A 20,186-nucleotide genomic window follows, 5' to 3' on the forward strand; every position below is an offset into this window, starting at 1 on the left:
GTGCCTTAAAATGGTCAAACTGTCAGGGGTTTTATGTTAGCTTTCATTTAACAAATGGAGAAATCAAGTGTGGAGGGTGACATGAATTGCCCCAAAGTCACCAGCTAATTAGTAGGGAAGCTCCAAATTTTTTTGATCAACTCCTTTACATCAAGGTACATAGATTGATCTGCTCTCTGACAAAGGCATGTACTTGCAGAAACCATAGTTTGGGGCCAAAGGAATGGATGGAGGAAGTGGAAACAGGAAATGGTAGGCAGGGGTGGATACTATTAACTTTAGCATTCAGTTCAGTTCAGTTGCTCAGTCGTGTCCGACTCTTTGTGACCCCATGAATCACAGCACACCAGGGCTCCCTGCCCATCACCAACTCCCGGAGTTCACTCAACTCATGTCCATCGAGTCGGTGATGCCATCCAGCCATCTCATCCTCTGGTGTCCCCTTTTCTTCCTGCCTCCAATCCCTCCCAGCATCAGGGTCTTTTCCAATGAGTCAACTCTTCGCATGAGGTGGCCAAAGTATTGGAGTTTCAGCTTTAGCATCATTCCTTCCAAAGAACACCCAGGACTCATCTCCTTTAGAATGGACTGGTTGGATCTCCTTGCAGTCCAAGGAACTCTCAAGAGTCTTCTCCAACATCACAGTTCAAAAGCATCAATTCTTCGGCGCTCAGCTTTCTTCACAGTCCAACTCTTAGGGAAGTATTTTGAATGGTAGCTCCCTTATTTGTCTATTTCGGGGGCTTCTCTGGTGGTTCAGATGGTAAGAAATCTGCCCACAATGAAGGTGACCCAGATTCTATCCCTGGGTTAGCGAGATTCCCTGGAGAAGGGAATGGCTACCTACTCCAGCATTCTTGCCTGGAGAAGTCCAAGGACAAAGAAGCCTGGTGGGCTTTAGTCCATGGGGTCTCAAAGAGTCAGACATGACTAAGCAACTAACACTTTCACTTCTATTTCAGTAATTCTCAACAAGGGGTGATTTTGTCTTCCAAGGGGATGTTTGGCAATGTCTGGAGACATTTTTGGTTGGCACATTAGTGGGAAGGTGCCTTTGGCATCCAGTAATACATGCCAAAAAGGCTGTTAAACTTCTTACAGTGCCCAGGTCAGTCCCTGCCCCCAGTTTATGACCCACTGTGTCAACAGTGTAGGAACGCTGGTTTACTCTGAAAAGGAGGAGAAGAGAGAAAAGAACATTACCAAAAGTTGGCTCTGGAGAGGTGTTCCATGTACAGCTGCTCATCAGAAAAGGGGGCCAAGTGGATATCACTGAACGTTGGAAACATCATTCCTATTGAGTAAAAGACAACAGGCTCAAAGTGGACTCCTACTGCCTTCTGATTGAAGATGCTCACTTGCCATGCAACCGGTTCCATTCTTTCATTCTATCTCAGTTATCACGCAACAGGTGAATGTGTAAAGCTGCCTCAAAGCAGTGATAAGAAAACTAGGCAGCAGATTGGAGGGGATATAAGAGACTATCATAGCAAGTCACAGAGCTACGCTGTAATGAAAGCTTAGAGTACTTAGGTGAGGCCTTTAAGCTGGCTGACTGGCCTTCTCAGCTATTGGCTTTTTCCTTTCTCTATGCCTGGTGCTTAGAAATCTGGGCATTTCCTTCCTTCATTTATTTATTTACTCTTTTCATTTGTGTTTATTTAAACACAGTTCTCAAAACATTTGCGTGAAACTGGGCCTCCTTTGGTAAGCAAAGGGGACCTGAATATAATATTTAAAAAATGAACAAAGTCTTCAGATCATCCACAACACAGGTATAGTGCTCCCTTCTTTTTTCTCAAACTCTGAAGCACCCAGTTCTTCCATATAGTGTTAAAGCTAGAAGATCAAGAGCACATTTGTGGTGGAACGTATTCATCACTTGCTGATAACGAGTTGAAAGACCATTATCCTCTTGTAATAGCTTTAAGAAATAGCTTTCTGAAGGCACACGTGGTGTAACTCATTCCCTGCTGCATGTAATACAGATTACACAAAGGCTGACAGATTCGTATTTATATAAGCGTTAAGCATTTGCTGCATTGAAAGAGCTTTAGTTTTAATACTAGCAGTACAGAGTTATAAAGCATAATTTTTATCACTTAATTGCAGGTATAAAAAGTATGGTATGTTTCGTGGACTGTAGGAAAATGGGCCTTTCTGTCTTGAATTTACTACCGACAATCTAATCTGAACAGTTCTGCCAAGCATTGATATGTTAGAAAGAAATGTAAAAATCAAACTGTACTGTTGCTTTTTGCCACTGGTAGCATTTTACACACAGGTTTTGATCTTCAGAATACCCTGGAATCAGGAAGAAAACCATTTACATGAAGTTCTATACAACAGAAACTTCTCAGCAGTCAAAATTTTAGACTGTAAAATAATACATGCAAAACATACTTTTCTGAAAACACTTAACCTTGAACAAAGCACTGAACTACACAAATGCAGAATGGAAACAGCATTTCAACTCCACCAAAAGTAGTCATCATAAAAGGTGTAAGTTACCTAACTTCGCTAGGCACTGTTCACTTTTTAAACAGGAGATAATAAAAAATACTGTCCACAAACAATACCCCAACTCTAGGGCAGATGTCAGGAAGTCTTCATCTTCATGCTTTGGCAGTGACAAGGTGAGTATGATTAAGATTTGGAACATGATCTGTACCATCCACGACTATAAGAGGGAGGAGGTGACCATCTTCTCTATATCTGATCCCTGTCTTGAGCAGCTTTCCATCCTCCTCCTCCTTTATATGATATGCTTTAATAGTCCCAACCATCACAGCCTCAATCATATCCTCTGTCGTAAGTAAACTCAATGGTGTGAGCTGCCGCAGGTAGGTCTCCCCATGTAAATTACTGGTTGGGGTATGTGTTCTTTTTGTTACAGAGAGATCAACTCTAATACTATGTCCATCAAGCTCAATTCCACTGGCACGCCCTTTTGCTTCCTTGGCATCATTGACATTTTCCAAGTATATAAAGGAAAATCCTCTTGAATGTCTAGATTGCTGGTCATATACAATAGACATACATCAGCAACTGGGCCATATTTAGAGAACACTTCTCTTAGATCTCTTTCTGTAGTGTACAAATTCAACCCAAATACTCCAAAACAACAGTTGGGATCAAGATTTGCCTGATTCCCAACATGACGCCTGTGAGTTCACATGGGAGAATGACTGTGGCAATGCCATCTTCCATAATCTCTACTGTAAGATCTGCTATGTGGAACCTACTATGGGAGCGGGACTGAGATCGTGACCTTGTATAATGCCTTCAAGAACTTCTTCTGGATCTATACTTAGATTCAGATCTGGACTTGGACTTTGATCTGAAATGCCTGGCATCTTCCTTGGAGTGAGACCTTGCAGGGGTATGCCTTGCAGATTTCCCAGATCCATGGGCACCTTCACTTTGGAAGCAGAATGGTATTCCCACCTGCTGTAGCTCTGCTTGCCACTGTTGCTCAATACTTCTACTGCTGTTGCCACTCAATGTGCTTCAGTCGAAGCTGCCAGCCTCTCGTGCCTTCTATACAGAGGTTCAGACTCAGCCTTGCATCTCCTACCATGCACCAGTCCCCAGGCCGCTTTGCGCTGCCTCAGAGTTCAGACTCTCCATTTATTTTTTTATTTTCTGTAAAAACAACTTCGCCATGAACAAATCATTTCATTCATAGTATTTTCAGAGGTGATCAGAGAAAAATAATCTACATTCAATCCTCCTATCACATTATTGTTAGTATTTTCATTCTCGACCTTTGTTGATGTAAAACCTTACTATCTTTTTAAGTGCTATTAGACTCTATACTTATGTGCTGGCTCACCATCCTGCATGCCAGGAAGCCGCACTTACATTTTGTTCCTTACATTTGCAATTAAAAGGGGAAAAGGCATTTACTTTAGCAGAAAACAAACACCTAGGCTAGCATGCCTGAAGTTGGGCCTTTCTGGGCAGGCAGACGTGGTGATCAGCATTATAGCTCTCATCATCTAAAAAACTATAAATCCTGTAATTATCATCATCGTTCTAATAATAGTACCTAAAATTTCTTGGTTATGTCAACCCTGTCTTGAACCTTTCCATGGGCTTTCCGTGTATTAATTCATTTAATTCTTACAATAATATAAAGCAGGTACTATTATTATATTCATTTTATAAATGAGAAAACTAAGAAACAGGGAAATTTAAATGATTCAGCCATAATCACGGAGCTATTAAGTAGAAGGAAAAAAACTCAGGGGAGAATTCCCTCCTATAGTCAATGGTCTCATACTTTACCTACGTTCCCTTTGATGTCTCTTAAAATTGAACAAATCATTTCATTCATAGTATTTTCAGAGGTGATCAGAGAAAAACCATGGGTGTAACATCATTCACATTTCTCCATCTAAATCTCAAGCACTGTCGTCAAAACAGTAATGACTGCTGGTAGTTTTTCAAATTTCAAGGATATTAAACAACTTTGGAAAAGTCAAATGTATCATTATCTGTGTAAACTTGTCAAGTTTCAGAGCTCTGAGCCCAAGTCTAACAGGAATTTCAAAGATATCAGATGAAATGGAGGAGAGGAACTCATCAAAGGTAAAATACAAGAAAAATTCCAAGAGAAGAAGAAAATGAGTCTTCTGATTTAACATACCCATTACATGTCCTAGAGAAGGAAATGGCAACCCACTCCAGTATGTTTGCTTGGGAAATCCCATGGACATAGGAGCCTGGCAGGTTACAGTCCATGGGGTCACAAAAGAGTTGGACAGGGCTTAGCAACTAAACAAATAACAACTACATGTACAGCATGGCAATTTAAAATGTTTCACCCTAAAAGAACTAAAGAAAAAATACTAAAAGCATCAAGATGGAAAAAGTACGCCATTCTAAAAGTTCAGAAGTCAGAATGGCATTGGACTTCTCAATAGTAACACAGGAAACCAGATACTAAAAAAAGATGCCTTAAAAATACTGAGTAAAAGTTGTTTTCAAGTTAAAATTCTCTATCTAACAAAACGATAATGCAAGGACTCAACAAACAAAGTAACTCTCAAGCATCCTTTCCCCAGAAGCTATTGGAAAATATTCTTTGCTGAAAGGAATGCTGTAAATCAAAAAAGAGAAGACAAAAAATGATGACCAAAAGTCAAAGTAGAGTAGCCATACAATAGGACTAGAGAGCCACCAGTTCGTGTGGTAGAGGAGGACAGAGAATTACAGGAGAATTCCACAAAATAAATACTGATAGGCAATCTGTCAGACCTGTTAAAGCATGGAAAATATCAGTCATGAGTATACAGAAAACTAATAAAAAAAACAAGGCAATTAACTCTAGGAAGAACAAAAGATTTCATGAAAAAGATACATAATCATATGTAACCTGGTGGGCTACAGTCCCTGGGGTCACAGAGAGTCGGACACAACTGAACACACATACAGAGAGGATCCACCTACTGTATCACCTGACTCAGCGCTGAACAGTATTTACATTGGCATAATGATGTAAACACTGATTACTGACTTAAAGCAAGTAATAATCTAGGTCTATACTGCCTTATATTTTTAAAAACATTCTAAAATCCAAAAAGCTCTGCAAAGCAACAGATTTTTGTTAGGTTTGCAACATTATATGATGGCAAGACCTGACCTGAATTGACTTGAGTTTATAGTCTTTACGTATCCCTCCTGAGAAATCTGTATGCAGGACAAGAAGCAACAGCAAAAATGGGACATGCAACAGTGCTGCTGCTGCTAGGTCACATCAGTCGTGTCCAACTCTGTGCGACCCCATAGACGGCAGCCCACCAGGCTCCCGTCCCTGGGATTCTCCAGGCAAGAGCACTGGACTGGTTCAAAACTGGGAAAGGAATACGTCAAGGCTGTATATTGTCACTGTGTTTATTTAACTTTTAAGCAGAGTACTTCATGGGACATGTCAGGCTGGATGAATCACAAGCTGGAATCAAGATTGTCAGGAGAAATATCAATAACCTCAGAAATACGGTCGACACCACTTTAATGGCAGAAAGCAAAGAGGAACTAAAGAGCCTCTTGATGAAGGTGAAAGAGTGGAGTGAAAAAGCTGGCTTAAAACTCAACACAGAAAAAACTAAGATCATGGCATCCAGTCCCATCACTGCATGGCAAATAAATGGGGACAAAAATGGAAACAGTGACAGATTTTATTTTCTTGGGCTCAAAAATCACTATGGATGGTGACTGCAGCCATGAAATTAAAAGACACTTGCTCCTTAGAAGAAAAGCTATGACAAATCTAAACAGCAAATTAAAAAGCAGAGACATCACTTTGCTGACAAAGGTCCGTATACTTAAAGCTATGGTTTTCCAGTAGTCATGTACAGATGTGAGAGTTGGACCATAAAGAAGGCTAAGCACCAAAGAATTGATGCTTTCAAACTGTGGTTCTAGAAAAGACTGGAGAGTCCCCTGGACAATAAGGAGATCAAACCAGTCAATCGCAAAGGAAATCAACTCTGAATATTCATTGGAAGGACTAACACTGAAACTCTAATACTTTGGCCACCTGATGTGAAGAGCCGATTCACTGGAAAGGACCCTGATGATGGGAAAGACTAGAAGGCAAGAGGAAAAGGGGGCGACAAGAGAATGAGATGCTGACATGGCATCATTGACTCAACGGATGTGAGTCTGAGCAAACTCCAGGAGATAGTGAAGGGCAGGAAAGCCTGGCGTGCTGCAGTTCATGAGGCTGCAATGTGATGGACACAACTGAGCGACTGAACAATAACAACAATCCATACCAATATGGACTTGGTATCCATATCCGTGTTTTGTTGCAGAAATATTATATGTTTCATTATGGAGTGTTGCCTCAGATCCCACTGGAGGAGTGAAGTATAATACATGTGTGATTCTACAGCCTTTCCAAAGTCCTCCAGATTCTGAATTCTGAAACGTACCTGGCCCCATCAAAGGTCTGGATAAGGGACTGAGGACCTGTATAAATACGTCAAGAGGATGGAGTGGGGGTGTCTCAACAAGAGAAGGAGTTGCTATATAGGAGAGCTAACTTCTCAACCGGAGGGTAACAAGAAAAGCAACATGATAATTTTACATAGAAATATGTAGTTAAATAATAGAAGCAATAGAAAAGAGAGCTGAAAAGGAAAAAGCCTTCAGGGAGCAGTCTTGGGAATGGAAGAGGCATGGCAGAGGGTTACTATTTTTCACTGTCTTTTTATTATTATGTGATGTCGTAAACTACATCTTATTTTGATGGAAAATAAAAATAATTTGGAAAAAAATCAATCATCCTTTCCCCCAGGAATGCACAGGGTAGAAGGCTGATAAAATCAGTATTCATTTCTACTTGTCTACTTAAAGATACATCACCCAATATAAAATTTCATATATGTTCCTAATATCTGGGGGAAAAGGATGCCCAGATATTAAGTCCAAATATTCAGCTTAGGGAGCAGCTCATCAGATGCATATTAATTAACTTTGTTTAAAATCTCATCATATGAAGACACCTAACCATTTGAGAAAAACCCAGAAAAAGTATAAAAATTCTTTCTGGAGGCACTGAGGAGGAAACCCAAACAGCTTTGTTCCTTTGCTTTCATCTCCCAGAGTTCAATTTTATCACATGACCACAAGGCTTCCAAGATCCTCCTTGGCTGTTTTATAATGGGAATGCTAATGAAGTTCTTAACATTATGTATACTTTACCTGAGCTTATTTATTTTTGCATGCATTGTTTTTTAAAAATGCCTATTGGTAAATCCCTAATTTTTGAAACCTGTAGGAAATTATAGACAAACGTCAACCTTTACTTATATGCATATATACCAGGTAATCTGGTGAGTACGTGTTATATTTTATTCGTTATTTTGTCTTCATTGGGAACTAGCAGTGAGCCACAACGATGGTAATTTCAGGTAAGTATAACAGGTAAGGAAGGAGCTGCCATTCTCACTAGAGATACAACTGCTAAAACTGGCCAGTTATTTTTCTAACTCTCATTTGAAAAAATATGTGTTATTGGAATACGTCCCCTCTCTGGTGAAGAGTGGAAAGTTAGTGTGTGTGCAAGGGGTTGTGAGTGTGGGTTTTAGGGTCAGACAGATCTAGCATCAAATCCAGGCTCTGTGACTTACTAGAGTTCTGTCCTTGCCAAGCTGCTTTCCCTCATGGTGCTTCAGTGTTCTAAGTGGGGATTGTAATACTGTCTCCTACCAAGCCAGGTCTCAATCTTGGCACTATTGACATTTTGGCCTGAATAACTCTTTGATGTGTTGGGGTGATATCCTGCACATCAAAAGATATTTAGCAAGTCCCTGGCCTCCCCCATAGGTGCTGGTAGCACCTCCTTTGCCAGTTATGACATCTCAAACTGTCTTCAGACATAACCAAACGTCTCCTGGGAAAGGAGTATAAAATCACCGAGAATCTCTGCAGTAAACCTCCAAATAAACTGAAAGCTTTCATTACTCAAACTTTGTAAGGTTTTCATAAAATAATTTATACAAAGTCTGCTTAGCACACACAGATATTCGGTCAGCTGAACTTTATCTTATTATCTCAATTACATGTAGCTATCATAGGGAAAGAAACACAGCAGGAAGAGAATATGTTAGAAAGAAACGAACACCAGACACTTTCTCACACTACAGAAGGTCAACACTTGAAAGGGCTTTAGAGATTACTTTTAATACTACCGATGAGGAAGCCAAAGTCAAAAGATCAAGTGTCAGGCCAAGTTAGCTAAGAAAGAAAGTGATTGTATCAGGACAAGAACACAAAACTTGGAACTGGTCTTCTACACCATTCTGAACACCACGGCCATCAGGGTCTTTTGGGGACTAGCTCAATTATTATGGGAGAATAAGATGAGGAAGTCAAACACCTGGTTTAACAGAAATATTCTTTCCTCCTTTCTGTAAAGGATTGAATATAGGCGAAGGAAGATGGCAAATCTTACAGAAAAGTTAGCCTACTTTCAAAACCAGGAACTAGCCAGCTCACCATTTGTTTTCAGCCACTTTTTGGAATGAAGGTAACTTTCCAGCATCCTTTCATTGAACAGCATGTATCCCATTGGTTCTGAAATGATCACATCTACAGCCTCAGGAAGTGAGATTTCTTCAATTTTCCCTGGCAAAACAATGATCTTGTCTGAAAGGTTGTTACTTTCCACTAGCATCTGAAACAGATAAAACATACCAGTACTGTTATAAAGAATCTTATGAAAAGTAAGTTTTGTAGATTAGGGGTTGGCTGGGTGATATGGATGAGAGGGAAGTGATTTCTTTGCTTCTATAATATTATACAGATATTTTTCTTACTGCACAAACATTTCATGTTTACTGTAAATTAGAAGATACAGATATGGAACAAATAAAAACATCTATAATCAATGCCACATACAAATAATAACTATTAATCGCTTTATATATATCCTTCTAGACTCTATACAAACATACCCTTATATACACATACATACTGTATGTGTGTGTGAAAGTCAAAGTTGCTCAGTCATGTCTGACTCTTTGCAACCCCATGGACTATACAGCCCATGGAATTCTCCAGGCCAGAATACTGGAAAGGGTAGCCGTTCCTTTCTCTAGAGGATCTTCCCAACTCAGAGATGAACCCAGTTCTCCTGCATTGCAGATGGATTCTTTATCATCTGAGCCACAAGGGAAGCCCATGTGTGTGTATATATGCACATGTACTTTGGGAGGATTATTAATAGTTTCAGTCTATTTCCTATTGTTCTACTGGCATTAAGGATGCCCAAGAGTTCTGTACAACAATCTTGTGTAACATAATAATCCTGATCCTTATTAAATCATCCTTTGATCTTTTGATTCCAAAGATAAATAATACCATGCTCATTAGCTTTTTTGTTAAAAGCACATTTTACAGTTATGTATTCATTTTTCTTTGATGTCCTCTGTATTGTATTTAATAATTTTGAACTCTCTTAAAAGAAGGACCTTGAAGAGAAATATGGTTATGTATTTCTAACATATTTCTTCTAAATGTCAAATACAATAAGGTGATTATATTATTATATTTATGTCTTTCTACTGCCTGAAAAAATATTTCCTAATAAACATCTTATATGCACCATCACAAATACATACAGCATATTGCTTTTCAAGCTGTGCTTTCCTGAGATTCTTACGTCTTTGCTCATTGTATTTATACATATTCAGAGACCCTCCATTTTGTATTTTTGCAACTTGACCCTTTCCTCATCCAAAATGCAATATACCAAGCATCTATCACGATTCAGTTGCATTTTCTCAACTTCCGATCACTTCTTCCCAAGATTAGGATATCTTTCACTTTGAACTCGATCTTCTAGGATGCTGCTCAGTAACATTACACCACAAGCTTGTTGAATGTCTTTTCTACCTACATTTTCTTTAAAAGAAATGAAGTAGTCTCTGATCTAAGGGAAAACAATGAAAACTATTTGAACATGCCATCCACTGTCAACATCTATGCACGCACAAGGACTCGTGGAATTCCATTCTATTATTGTTCTACACATGCTTGTCAAGTTTAGGGGGTCTGTGGACACAAGCCCTAAAGGGTAAGGCTTTAGGTGGCTTGATTTTCTGAGTACATTCTTTTCTCAGGAGAGCCCTTCTGAATGGCTGTAAGCATGGCTCCACATGGATGACTGTGCACAGCTTCAGGTTTTCTCTCTCACCTGAGCACTGGCCATTACCTGGACATTTCCACCAACCTGCTAGGTTATCTCCTCAGTCTCAACAAGTAAAGAGCCAGTCTCAAAACTCCTTCTTGAAAACTAGCCATTTATCTAAATTCCTTTAAAATCTTCATATGATTTTGTATTTTCTTGATTCTTTTTTTTGGTTACCAATGCCATAATGCTCAATATCCTGGAGGCACACATACTTGTTTCCCGTGGACAATTAGTTACTATTTCCTCTTATTTCTACTTTTCAGATATGTCTCATTTCCACCTTCTTCTTTCTGCCTGCATCAACTTGTCCTGTTCCTAATAACTTCAAATCTGAAATTTAAAAATAGCAGTTACATAATGAAATAATAATAGCAGTGCCTACACTTCACAGGCCTGCTTGAGGCTAAAACAAGATAAATCATATTAAGGGTCATGTAAGTATTAAATTACTATTGTCATATTATTTCTATTAAAGAAAAGCATTCACTAAAAAAGAGAAATGTAGATGAGCAAAAGCATGAGAATAAAAATCACTGCATTCCCATCACCTGGACATAGGCAGGGTATATTTCCTGGCACAATTTTGAGTGTTTCTCTGTTTATAAAAATATGTACTTTTGTAGTAATATCTCATAATCTTTTTACATGTAATATGGTTTAGATCAGTTTTCTGAATATTTTCTACATCATGGCATACACATAAAAAGTAACATTTTTATGAATAGTAGGGTTAACAGGGAAGGATGCCTGTAGTTTTGAGACATTGAACCTGGGGGTTCATGCCCCATGAGACCCTGACCATCTCCCAAGAAGGCAAAGGGCACCAAAACATTCTTCCTGGCATGTTTTTCCGGAAGCTCTGTTGTTGACATCTTTCCATGAACTGCTCTAGAACATAATTTTTATTGGCTGTAGGGTACTTCATAATACACTTCGATTCACTAACCAATACTATGCTACTGGACATTCAAGTTATATCAAATGTTTCATTATTACAACAGTATATTGACAAATAATAATGCTGTTCAATCTGGGGACGTACTTCTTAACTCTGTTTCAAAGTTAAAGGGTCCAGAACTTTTAAGGGTTTCAGGTTCACACTGTCCCTTTGCCTAATGGAAAGGTGATTCCATTTCTAAATTACAAGCCCTTTTTAAATTCTACTTATGGGGTGCGAGGGTGTCCACATAACTGCAACGTGTAAGTGTGATGTGAAGTCGCTCAGTCGTGTCCGACTGTTTGCTACCCCGTGGACTGTAACCCACCAGGCTCCTCTGTCCATGGGATTTTCCAGGCAAGAATACTGGACTGGGTTGCCATTTCCTTCTCCAGGGTCTCTTCCCAACCCAGGGACCGAACTCAGGTCTTCTGCATGGCATGCAGACGCTTTAACCTCTGAGCCACCAGGAAACCTCATCAATTTGGACCAGGATGTCGGAAGGGAAATTTTTCTGGCTAAATTTTGCTGGAGGGACTAATAAGATGATCAAGGGAGTGTGATATCCACTCTACATGGAGATTTTACAGAGAATAATCAGAGACTCTTAAACCCTCAGAAAGATCAGATATCTAAGAAGGGTTGAGAGAGAGGATGCTATGAGCTATCAGAAGGGTGATTTGAGGTTCACAGGAAAGAATTTGCTTTTTACTATTCTCACAGGTAAAAAAGGACATACCGCATATGTGTAAGTGAATAAAGAGGCTTGCCTTCAGGCCACTGCATCTTGTGACTTGTTTTTCCTTAATTAAAAAAAAAAAATTATTGGAGTATAGTTGCTTTACAATGTTGTGTTAGTTTTTACTGTACAGCAAAGTGAATCAGCTACACATATACGTATATCTGCACTTTTTGGATTTCCTTCACATTTAGGTCATCAAGTGACTGCATTTATTTTTGACCAGATTCAGAGAACATTAGATCAAGAATATGAAGATACAGATTCTAGACCTGCCATTACCATCAAAGAGCTGTGTGCCCTTGGGTAAGTCACTTAAACTCTCTACATTTGTTTCCCTCTTGAAAAATTAGAGTTTAAAATTGAGTCACTTTAAGGCTCCACTTAGTTGTAAAATTTCGTGATTAGAAGAAAGCAAAATTTCTGCAAAGTCTGTTCCAGGAATCCATGAACACAAGGAGTTTCATGATCAAATATTATTGGAACTTTGTTATAATGCATATTACCTCTTACAAATTCAGAGAGTTCATTACCATAAACAGATTCAAAAAATTCTGCTGAAAACTGGTTTGGCTAAATCAAAGATATCCAAACTTATTTGAGTATTTGACGTATTTTTTCTTGAATGTTTATCTCAGATCAATCTTTAAGAAGTAATAAAAAGTTATTTGATAATCCTAGGTTGCAAAGGAGAAAAGGAAAGATATGCCCATTTTAATGCAGAGTTCCAAAGAATAGCAAGGAGAGATAAGAAAGCCTTCCTCAGTGATCAGTGCAAACAAACAGAATGGGGAAACAAAACAATGGGAAAGACTAGAGATCTCTTCAAGAAAATAAGAGATACCAAGGGAACATTGGATGCAAAGATGGGCTCAATAAAGGACAGAAATGGTATGGACCTAACAGAAGCAGAAGATATTAAGAAGAGGTGGCAAGAATACACAGAAGAACTGTACAAAAAAGATCTTCACGACCAAGATAATCACAATGGTGTGATCACTCACCTAGAGCCAGACATCCTGGAATGTGAAGTCAAGTGGGCCTCAGGAAGCATCGCTACAAACAAAGCTAGTGGAGATGATGGAATTCCAGTTGAGCTATTTCAAATTCTAAAAGATGATGCTATGAAAGTGCCGAACTCAATATTTCAGCAAATTTGGAAAACTCAGCAGTGGCCACAGGACTTGAAAAGGTCAGTTTTCAATCCAATCCCAAAGCAAGGCAATGCCAAAGAATGCTCAAACTACTACACAATTGCACTTATCTCACATGCTAGCAAAGTAATGCTCAAAATTCTCCAAGCCAAGCTTCAACAGTATGTGAACCATGAACTTTCAGATGTTCAAGCTGGATGTAGAAAAGGCAGAGGAACCAGAGATCAAACTTCCAACATCCACTGGATAATGAAAAAAGTAACAGAGTTCCAGAAAAACATCTACTTCTGCCTTATTGACTATGCCAAAACCTTTTACTGTGTGGATCTTAACAAACTGTGGAAAATTCTTAAAGAGATGGGAATACCAAACCACCTGACCTGCTTCCTGAGAAACCTGTATGTGGGTCAGGAAGTAATAGTTAGAAATGGACATGGAACAACAGACTGGTTCGAAATCAGGAAAGGGGTACATCAAGGCTGTATATTGTCAACCTGTTTATTTAAATTATATGCAGAGTACATCATGAGAAACACTGGGCTGGAGGAAGCACAAGCGGGAATCAAGATTGCCGGGAAAATATCAATAACCTCAGATATACAGATGATACCACCCTATGGCAGAAAGTGAAGAAGAACCAAAGAGCCTCTTGATAAAAGTGAAAGAGGAGAGTGAAAGAGTTGGCTTGAAACTCAACATTCAGAAAACTAAGATCATGGCATCTGGTCCCAACACTTCATGATAAATAGTTGGGGAAACAATGGAAACAGGGAGAGACTTTATTTTTGGGGCTCGAAAATCACTGCAGATGGTAACTGCAGCCGTGAAATTAAAAGATGCTTGCTCCATGGAAGAAAAGTTATGACCAACCTAGACAGCATATTTAAAAGCAGAGACATTACTTAGCCAACAAAGGTCTGTCTAGTCAAAGCCATGGTTATGTAGTCATACATAACCATATGTATGGTTAAAGTCAGTAGTCATGTATGGATGTGAGAGTTGGACTATAAAGAAAGCTGAGCACCAAAGAATTGATGCTTTTACCCATGGTATTGGAGGAGACTCTTGAGAATCCATTGGACTGCAAGGAGATCAAACCAGTCAATCCCAAAGGAAATCAGTCCTGAATATTCATTGGAAGGACTGATGCTGAAGCTGAAATTCCAATATTTTGGCTACCTGATGTGAAGAACTGACTCATTGGAAAAGACCCTGATGCTGGGAAAGATTGAAGGTGGGAGGAGAAGGGGATGACAGAGGAGGAGATGGTTGGATGGCATCACCGACTCAATGGACATGAGTGTGAGTAAACATCGTGTGTTGGTGATGGACAGGGAGGCCTGGCGTGCTGCAGTCCATGGGGTCACAAAGAGTAGGTCACTACTGAGCGACTCAACAGAACTGAAGTTGAAAACAATTCATTGATAGAGATATTTGAAGATAGAACATAAACTCAGTCAGTAACACCTCCTAGACACAAGAGCAGCTAATTCCAGATGTGAGATGCATTCTATTCTGAGTCAGTCTTGCTGCCATACTTGCTCTTTTGTAATCAACAGCTAGTTGTATGTTAGTCTGTCACTTTGGACCCCATTCTTCCAAAACTAAATCCTGTAGAGCTATCCTTTCTAGAGAATACATACCCAATATCCAGGAAGAGAATATGTTATATTCAAATCATACATAACCATTTTGGAAAACCATCTGGCATTAGTTGATAAAGCTGAAGACGTCTATAACTTAGAAATATCACTCCCATAAATACACATTCTAGAGAATTTTTTGAACATGTGTACAATATAACCTATACTAAAACTTTATAATAATATTGGTAATTATAAATTTAAAAAATAAATATACAGGATTTACTAACTGATAGGGAAGTGAATGAATAAATGCTGTTATATTCATATTATGAATACTACTGAACAGTGAGAAAGAAAGAATGAGAGGTTTTCATGTTAACAAATTAATTTCATAAGCAGAATTTTAAGGAAGACAAGAAACAGTTGCTGAAAAATACACACTATGTTTCCTTTTACTTAAAAAGTCAACTGTATCCAAAAGTAAACTGTATTGATTAGGATATACTGCTGCTGCTGCTAAGTCACTGCTAAGTCCTACTCTGTGCGACACCATAGATGGCAGCCCAGCAGGCTCCACCGTCCCAGGATTCTCCAGGCAAGAACACTGGAGTGGGTTGTCATTTCCTTCTCCAATGCATGAAAGTGAAAAGTGAAAGCGAAGTTGCTCAGTCGTGTCCGGCCCTCAGCGACCCCAAGGACTGCAGCCTACCAGGCTCCTTCACCCATGGGATTTTCCAGGCAAGAGTACTGGAGTGGGTTGCCATTGCCTTCTCCATAGGATATAATACATTATTCTTAAAAACTCTTGTATCCTAACATGCTGGTAACTTTTGGGAGTGAAAAGAGGGCATGAAATTTGGGAGAAGCATAAAGGAACTTTAATACAGTTACATTATCCTAGCTGTTACACTGCATTGTGGGCATATATGTGGTTTTTACATTTACCTTTATTTCTGGATGCAAGAGCATTGTATAATAGGAAGTACTTCTAACAGAAAAGTTTGAGGTAATCATAAAAAATGCAAGTTTTAAAAAACAAACTGATTTCTGCAATCAGAAGATAACAGATATGAAAGACAGACTTAAAACAAAGCAGCATAAAGGTAATTAATGTCTCCGAAGAACGGAAAAATCACTCAAAGGTATATTAAAATTCCCCTGAAATAAAAAAAACTGAATCCATTAACAGAAAAAATACACAGTGCTCATAAGAAAATGCCATACAGTAATAGCAACATGGAAATATATTCTGCTCAAGATTTTAAATTTAAAGAAAAAATATTCCTTGGGTACACATGCAGAAAGAAAAATCACCCTAAAACTGAAAGAAAATCAGGCTGGCATCAGGCTGCTCTATACTCATATTCATTTAAAAAAGAGAATGGAACAATATCTGCAAAATTTAGAAACAAAAATCTGTGATCAAAATAAGATTAAATCCAAAAATAATAATAGTAAAAAAAGATTAAATCCAGAGGAGGTACTATTCATATTTTCAACATGAGAAAACTCAGGATAGCACATATAAGACCATCCTCAAAAACTGATTTACCAAACACAAAAAATAAATAATTCATGTAATTAAGATATGAACTAAACAAAGAATTTGGTAATAAAGAAGTTATACACAAGAAAGATATATCCATCTGAATGCAGAATTCCAAAGAACAGCAAGGAGAGATAAAAAAAAGCCTTTCTAAGCAATCAATGCAAAGAGACAAAGGAAAACAATAGAATGGGAAAGACTAGAGATCTCTTCAAGAAAATTAGATACACCAAGGGAACATTTAATGTAAAGATGGACACAATAAAACAGAAACAGTATGACTCTAACAGAAGCAGAAGATATTAAGAAGAGGTGGCAAGAATACACAGAACTATACAAAAAAGGTCTAATGATCCAGATAACCATGATGGTGTGATCACTCACCTAGAGCCAGACATCCTGGAATGAAAAGTGAAGTGTGCCTTGGGAAGCATCACTACAAACAAAGCTAGTGGAGGTGATGGAATTCCAGCTGAGCTGTTTCAAATCCTAAAAGATGATGCTCTGAAAGTGCTGCATTCAATATGCCAGCAAATTTGGAAAACTCAGCAGTGGCCACAGGACTGGAAAAGGTCAGTTTTCATTCCAATCCCAAAGAAAGGCAAATGTCAAAGAATGCTCAAACTACTGCACAATTGCACACATCTCACACACTAGCAAAGTAATGCTCCAAATTCTCCAAGCTAGGCTTCAACAGTATGTGAACCGGGAATTTCTGAATGTTCAAGCTGGATTTAGAAAAGGCAGAGGAACCAGAGATCAAATTGCCAACATCCCTCAGATCATCAAAAAAGCAAGAGAAATCTAGAAAAACATCTACTTACGCTTCATTGACTACACTAAAACCTTTGTCTGTGTGGATCACAGCAAACTATAGAAAATTCTTCAAGAGATGGGAATACGAGAGCACCTTACCTGCCTCCTGAGAAATCTGCATGCAGGTCAAGAAACAACAGTTAGAACCAGACATGAAACAATAGACAAGGCTGTATATAGTCACCCAGATTACTTAACTTATATCATGCAAAATGTTAAGCTGGATGAAGCACAAGCTGGAATCAAGATTGCCGGCAGAAATATCAATATGGCAGAAAGTGAAGAAGAACTAAAGAGCCTCTTGATGAAGGTGAAAGAGAAGAGGGAAAAAGTTGAGGCTTAAAGCTCAACATTCAGAAAACTAAGGTCATGGCATCTGGTCCCATTACTTCATGGCAAATAGATGGGGAAAGAGTGGCTGATTTTGTTCTTTTGGGCTCCAAAATCACTGCAGATAGTGACTGCAGCTGTGAAATTAAAAGACACTTACTCCTTGGAAGGAAAGTTATGACCAACCTAGATAGCATATTGAAAAGCAGAGATATTACTTTGTCAACAAAGGTCTGTCTAGTCAAGGCTATGGTTTTTCCAGTAGTCACGTATGGATGTGAGAGTTGGACTGTAAAGAAAGCTGAGCACCAAATAATTGATGCTTTTGAACTGTGGTGAACTGTGCTTTTGAACTCTTGAGAGTCCCCTGGAGTGCAAGGAGATCAAACCAGTCCATCCTAAAGGAAATCAGTCCTGAATATTCATTGGAAGGATTGATGCTGAAGCTGAAACTCCAATACTTTGGCCACCTGAAGCAAAGAGCTGACTCATTTGAAATGACCCTGATGCTGGGAAAGACTGAGAGCAGGAGGAGAAGGGGACGACAGAGAATGAGATGGTTGGATGGCATCACCAACTCAGTGGACATGGGTTTGGGTGAATTCTGGGAGTTGGTGGTGGACAGGGAGGCCTGGCGTGCTGTGGTTCATGGGGTCACAAAGAGTTGGACACGACTGAGTGACTGAACTGAACTGAACAGATATGCAGATGACACCACCTTTATGGTAGAGGGTGCAAAGAGGAACTAAACAGCCTCTTGATGAAAGTGAAAGAGGAGAGTGAAAAAGTTGGCTTAAAACTCAACATTCAAAAAACTAAGATCATGGCATCTGGTCTTATCACTTCATGGCAAATAGATGGGGAAATAATAGAAACAGTGAGACATTTTATTTTCTTAGGCTCCAAAATCACTGCAGATGGTGACTGCAGTCATGAAATTAAAAGACGCTCCTTGGGAGAAAAGTTATGATCAACCTAGACAGCATATTAAAAAGCTGAGACATTACTTTGCAGACAAACGTCTGTTTAGTCAATGCTATGGCTTTTAGAAGTCATGTATGGATGTGAATTGGACCATAAAGAAGGCTGAGCGCCGAAGAATTGATCCTTTTGAACTGTGCTGTTGGAGAAGACTCTTGAGAGTCCCTTGGACTGCAAGGTGCTCAAACCAGTTGATCCTAAAGAAAATCAGTACTGAATATTCATTGGAAGGACTAATGCTGAAGATCCAATATTTTGGCTACCCGACGAGAAGAACTGACTCATTGGAAAAGACCCTGATGCTGGGAAAGATAGAAGGCAGGAGGAGAAGGGGATGAGAGAGGGTGAGATGGTTGGATGGAATCACTGAATCAATGGACATGAGTCTGAGTAAGCTATGGGATTTGGTGAATGACAGGGAAGCCTGGCAAGTTCCAGTCCATGGGGCCACAAAGAGTTGGACACGACTGAGTGGCTGAACTGAACTGACAGGAGGAAGGTGGAGCTATGGGAACACTGATGATTTCACTTCTGTTATAGGAAGGAGTGAATTTTTATCATGACATTTAAAAAGATTCAGCTTCTTAATATTTTCCAAAACTTTACAGGAATCCATTAGGAAGCAATTTCTCTTAAAAAAATTTTTTTTTATTGGAGTATAGTTTATTTACAATGTTGTGTTAGTTTCAGGTATACAGTAAAGTGAATCTGTTATACATATATCCACTCTTTTTTAGATTCTTTTCCCATATAGGCCAGTACAGAGAACTGAGTAGAGTTCCCTGTGCTATACAATAGGTCCTTATTAGTTATCTATTTTATATATAGTAGAGTGCATATATTAATCCCAGTAGGAAGCAATTTCTTTTTATGTGACAAACTTATTCAAAGTTAAAACAATTTCTCTTTTATTCTTAGTTTTTTTTCCTCGTTAAATTCAATGAAATTCAATATTTTTTTATTCAGAACATTACAGATCAGATAATCTCATTTTTCTAAAAATATTTCTCTCTAACCATTCTTCTCCTTGTATATTTGTATAGAAAAATGTCTGAAATGTGGATTCAAGTGATATTAATGACAACTATTATGGGTGGTTTAAATTTTTCTTCTTTGCTAAATTTCTCAATTGCTTAATTTCTTTATTATAAGGCATTATTTTTATACATACAGCCTATAAATAAATAAATTTTATAAAAAATAAATACATTTTTATAAATACAAATGATTTTTCTTTAAAGAAAACTATTAGTAAAACTAGGAATCTAAGCAAATATCACTGTCTCCTCTCTTTTCTGAGATCTCACAGAAATACAGGAAATGAAATAAATCAGAAAGAAACCTTAATATGTATGTACATTAAAAAGAACTATCAAGGGAGGAGACAATCTG

At 38.5% G+C, this 20,186-nt stretch overlaps 2 pseudogenes; both read right to left on the reverse strand.

Annotated features, from left to right (window-relative positions):
- Positions 1–20,186, reverse strand: part of LOC102267788 (histone-arginine methyltransferase CARM1-like) — a 136,948-nt pseudogene that overhangs the window by 48,402 nt on the left and 68,360 nt on the right.
- Positions 2,599–3,178, reverse strand: LOC102267509 (transformer-2 protein homolog beta pseudogene; annotated as a pseudogene).

This window comes from Bos mutus, chromosome 8 (assembly GCF_027580195.1).
Source record: "Bos mutus isolate GX-2022 chromosome 8, NWIPB_WYAK_1.1, whole genome shotgun sequence".
Classification (NCBI taxonomy): Eukaryota; Metazoa; Chordata; class Mammalia; order Artiodactyla; family Bovidae; genus Bos; species Bos mutus.